We start from the raw sequence: 5037 nt of genomic DNA, 5'->3' as shown, positions 1-5037 counted from the left end.
CAAAGCCTTTGTCAACACATCCCAGCTAGCTGGCAGGCCTAGAGTGTTCTCTCCTGCTCTCTCCCTTATGCCAGGTCCCTCCCCAAAGCCCAGGCTCCCCTGAAGAGTTGGGCAGAGGCCCAGCTGAGCCACATTTGAAGTCCTCTGAGGACTTCCCTCCTCGGGGCCCCCTTTGGTCTGTGTGCCCGAGACGAGTGTGTCTCCAGACTGTTTCCACAGCTCTACCGGTGCCACGCTGTCCCAAAGCTAAAGAACAAAGGTCAGTGTGTTATGACATGGGTACTTCCCTCCCCACCCTCAATTAGTTCACTTTATTACAAATCCTGTATTGGATTTGCTTAGCCAACACCCTCCTGTTAGGCACCTTGTAAGTTGCCAAACTCCTTCACATTCATAGTTCCCTTTCATGGGACCAGAGAAGCTGTCTTGCTGTTCCACGCTTGTCTGGGCTGCCTTGTACTATGTTGTCTTCATAGCAAACGCCTGCTCATCCTTCCACACGTGGTGTTAGCCTTGGCTCCTTGGCTCCCCCAAATCGAGTCAGTCTCAACCCTCTATGCCACCTGTACCTGGTGAAGACTTTTATCACCATACTTTCAGTCGTTCACAGGCCGTGCTGAACTGTGAAAAATCCTGACTTGTGATGTTGGCCAATTTCCATGGTGTAAACACTGTCACTATGGTCGATTTCAAGCCACCAGTGTGATGTCACTGACAAGCCGGAGGAGAGGCACAGAGAGGGCTCCAGAGAACCAGAGTGAGCCAGCTCCGGCACCCACTGTCTTTCTCGCTGTGCTACATGCTGGTTGGGCAGGGGCCCTCTTGTTCTCTGTCACCAGTGCTTAGTACACAGAAGGCGCTCAATACATGTTTGAGGGACTTCTGCCACCTGTGGAGTAAGATTTTTTTTAAAATCTCTATAATGTTTCTCTCGCTCAAACTCCTCCTTGCTCAAACTAAAGTAGGTTGAAGAGAGCACAGATTCGGAAGTCAGCCTGCCTGGAATCAAAGCCCAGTTTTGCCACTTCATGGCAGTGTGACCTTGGGCAAGATACTTTACCTCTCTGTTTCCCTTGTAAAGTGTAGCTAATAGTACCCATGTCATAAGGATGTTGTCAGAGTTTGATGATATACTTCATCTGAAGCTTTTTGAACAGTGCCTGGAGTGTAGTATTAAGACCAAGTGTTGGTATTTATTATTACAACGATTAGTATGATGGTTTTCTGTCCTCGTCTGTCATTGCTGTCCTGCTGGCCCACTCCCTCAGTATCTCCTACACAGTCCATGTGGACTTCCATCTCCTGACCTTTACCCAAGCCATTCCCCCTCCTCCCCAGTGACCCGCAACCTGTCCATCCACAGTGGACACCCTTCTCACCCTCCACTCGCCCTCTCAGGGGGCCTTTCCTCCTCTGGTCTTCCACTGTCCTCTGGTTGGCATCTCCTTGGGTCTGAGAAACAGATCTCGTCACGTGCTCTGTTTATAGACTGAATGCTTGTGTCTCCCTAAAATTCCTATGTCCAAATCTAACCCCCAGTGGGGTGATATTTGGAGGGGTGGCCTGTGGGAGGTGGTTAGGTCATGAGGGAAGAACCATAAAAGGGACCCCAGAGGGCTTGCCTTTTTCACCATGTGAAGACACAGCCATTTATGATCCAGAAAACAAGCCCTCACTAGACACCGCATCTGCCTGTGAAGACTTCCCAGCCTCCAGAATGGTGAGAAATAAATTTCTGCCACCCAGTTTATGGCATTTTGTTATAGCAGCTTGAATGTGGACTAAGGCATTCACCAACTCTGTTGAGCGCCTTCCAAGTGCCAGGCCCAGGGCTGGGCTCTGGGAAATCAAAGATAAACCCTGCACATTCCTCACTGGGTAGTCTGGTGGAAGAGAGACAAGTAAGCAAATTCCAATATGGTGGCCAGTGTCAAGGTGGAAGTCTGCTCCAGGTAGAGTGGACCACAAAGACAGTATGTCCAGCTTTAGCAATAGGCCCTGAGTGTGCATAACGCTTTACAGTTTACAAAGCACTTCCTTTTTTTTTTGAGTTGGAGTCTTACTCCATTGCCTAGACTGGAGTGCAGTGGCCGCTCCCAGCCACCGCAGCCTCAACCTGCTGGGCTCCGGCGATCCTTCCACCTCAGCCTTCCAAGTAGCTGAAGCTACAGGTGCGCGCTACTGTGCCCGGCTAATTTTTAAAAATTTATTGTAGAGATGAGGTCTCGCCAAGTTGTCCAGGCAGGTCTCGAAACCCCGGGCTCAGGCAATCCACTCACCTTAGCCTCCCAAGGCACGGGATGACAGGCTGATCCACCGAGCCCGGCTAGCACTTCCTTTCTTATTTAATCCTCACAACAGAGCTCTAAGAAAAGCAGCACAGGAGGTAGTTTTTTTTCATAGATGGGAAACTGAGGTTCGGGGAGGTGAAATGACTCGTCTATGGTCACACTATGTGTAAGCACAGTGGTGGCACTTAGTAAGCCCAGGCTAATATTAAATTGAATTAAATGATATTAGGTGAATTAAGTGGCAAAGTTGAAGCAATAGCTCAGTCTGAGTCCTCCTTCAGGATTATTCACACTCAACTGTGAGGCCAAGGACAGAACCAGGCTTCCAAGTGCCAGGACTCTGATCAATGTACCACTGACATTCCATGGGACCTTGAGCAAATCAGTTCACTGTCCTTGGCCTGAGAGCTTCCTCAGCGAAATGCAGCAAGGTAGAGCTGGATGGAAGTATGATCTTCCGACCCATGGAGATTTGTAGAGACCAGAATATCCCTTGACAGGGCAGTCATGGGGCTTCAGGCTGTGGCCTGGCCTCCAGTGTCCTCTCCCACCCTTTCATCCTGCGACATGAACCTGTGAACAAAGGGTTCAGTGATGGAGTGGTCCTGTGACTTCTGTATTTGCTCACATGAAATTCTGGCTCCTATGGAGTGAGCCAGCAGAGTGGAGTCACTCAGGTGGCACGTCACACTACTGACACTCCCATGAGCGCTGATGGAAAGCCTTTGTAAGGGGGAGGCTCACTCCCCAGAACACAATGCTCCCCACCCCCTGAGAAGCACAACCAGACTAGACATGCCAAGCCCCCCACCCCGCCCACCCCAGCCCCTGCCCCACCATGTCTGAGCAGAGAGAGCCTCTCCCTTACTTGGCTGCCAGAATGTGACAGCTGGGTATTTTTTTGGTGTAGAGTCTGAGAACACTGTGCTAGAAGGAAACTTATGACTGACCATCAGAGGTGAAGAGGAAAGAGAACTGGCTTGGCGTCAAGCAGAGCAGGTCCAAACCCTGGCGAACAGTGCCGTCTTAGTCCCAGTGACTTCACCTATGAAATGGGGATAAAATAGCTGCATTGCCAACCTTATCCCGCGGCATCAAGGATTAACGGAGAGACTGCATGGAGAATGCCTTGCTGCCCCCTCCCCACTCTCTTTGCCCCTTGCCCTCCACATTGGACGGAGCTCTTTGGAAGCAGCAGCCGCATCGCACCCTCTTTGACCCCAGTCCTCAGCACATCATCTCCCAGGGAACGTCCTCGTTCACATCTGCTGGATGAGTGACTGAACTCTCCTGCTTTACCTGCAAGGAAACAGATCTGGAGAGGCAGAGGGACTTGGCCCAGCCCACAGCCAGGGATGGAGAGCCACGGCCCCTCGCTCCCATATTCTGCCGCACATGTGCTATGTTTGCCAAAGCATGTGCAACGTATGGCAAAGCTCCTCTTCACACTCCAGAGCCTTCTTCTTTCTTTCTTTCTTTCTTTCTTTTTTTTTTTTTTTGAGTTGGAGTCTCACTCTGTCACCCAGACTGGAGTGCAGTGGCCGCTCCCGGCCACCACCGCCTCGACCTGCCAAGCTCCGGTGGTCTTTCCGCCTCAGCCTTCCAAGTAGCTGGAACTACAGGTGTGCGTTACCACGCCTGGCTCATTTTGATTTATTGTAGAGATGAGGTCTCGCCAAGTTGCCCAGGCGGGTCTCGAACCCGCGGGCTCAGGCAATTCATTCACCTCAGCCTCCCAAAGCGTGGGATTACAGGCTGAGTCACCGAGCCCGGCGAGCCTTTCTTCTTTCAACCGCGAGTGTCAAGCCCAGGTTTCTCAGACTCCAGAACTATGCGCTCAGCTTACAAGGTCCACCAGAAATTTCAGTGGTGCCTGAGCACCTTTTTGTAACTGTTTCCCAGCCATGGATTTCCCCACTCCGCTTCCTTGCATGGCCCCCAGAGGGAAGAGTAGCCAGAGTCTGAGGCCCCCGGCCAAATTGCCCACCTGCTCCCCTTCAGTGGGCCCTCGCTGCCAAAAGCTACGAAACAAGACATACTGTCTTCATTGATTCCAAGACACACATTTCTTCAAATTTTAGCATCTCTAAAGTCTGATGAGACTTAACAGTTGATGGCATCTTACAATTATAAACGAAAGCATGGTAGAACATACAATACACTTGTGTCTTGAAACTGCCTGAGATGAAATGAAACCCAGCATGGCCAGCCGGGACAGTGTCACTGCAGGCCTGTACACTGTTTCCCTGGGATATTCAGACCCTGGAGGCTTACTTCCATCTGAGTTCGCTGTCCCTTATCTCACCAACAGGGAAAAGAACCAGAACCACAGAGCCAGCCCTCTGCAAGCCAAGGAGAGTGGCCTCCCTAGAAGCCAACCTGCTGACACCTTGATCTCAGACTCCCAGCCTCCAGAACCACCCGGTCTATGGGACTTTTTGTTACAGCAGCCCTAGCTAGCAAACAAATACAGTGAGGAAGACTGAGGCCCAGAGAGGTAAAACAGTGAGAAGAGCCTGAAGGGGGATTTTGTACCCAGGCTGTCAGCTCCATATCCCATGCTCCAGGCCTTAGACTTCCACTGCAGAGGAAGCCTTCAGGCTCCAGCCCCAGGTAGTCGTACCATTGCCCAAGGCCACTCCTGCTTCCTGGTGCCCAGGCAGCCTGACTGGCCTAGGTGGGTTCCTGGCAGTTCCTCTGCCTTGAATTCCTCCAGTATGACGTATGAAACCAGGATGACCCCGTG

Source organism: Carlito syrichta, unplaced genomic scaffold (genome assembly GCF_000164805.1).
Source record: "Carlito syrichta isolate Samal-C Ts95f unplaced genomic scaffold, Tarsius_syrichta-2.0.1 Scaffold35482, whole genome shotgun sequence".
Lineage (NCBI taxonomy): Eukaryota > Metazoa > Chordata > Mammalia > Primates > Tarsiidae > Carlito > Carlito syrichta.
This window is presented reverse-complemented; position numbering follows the sequence as displayed.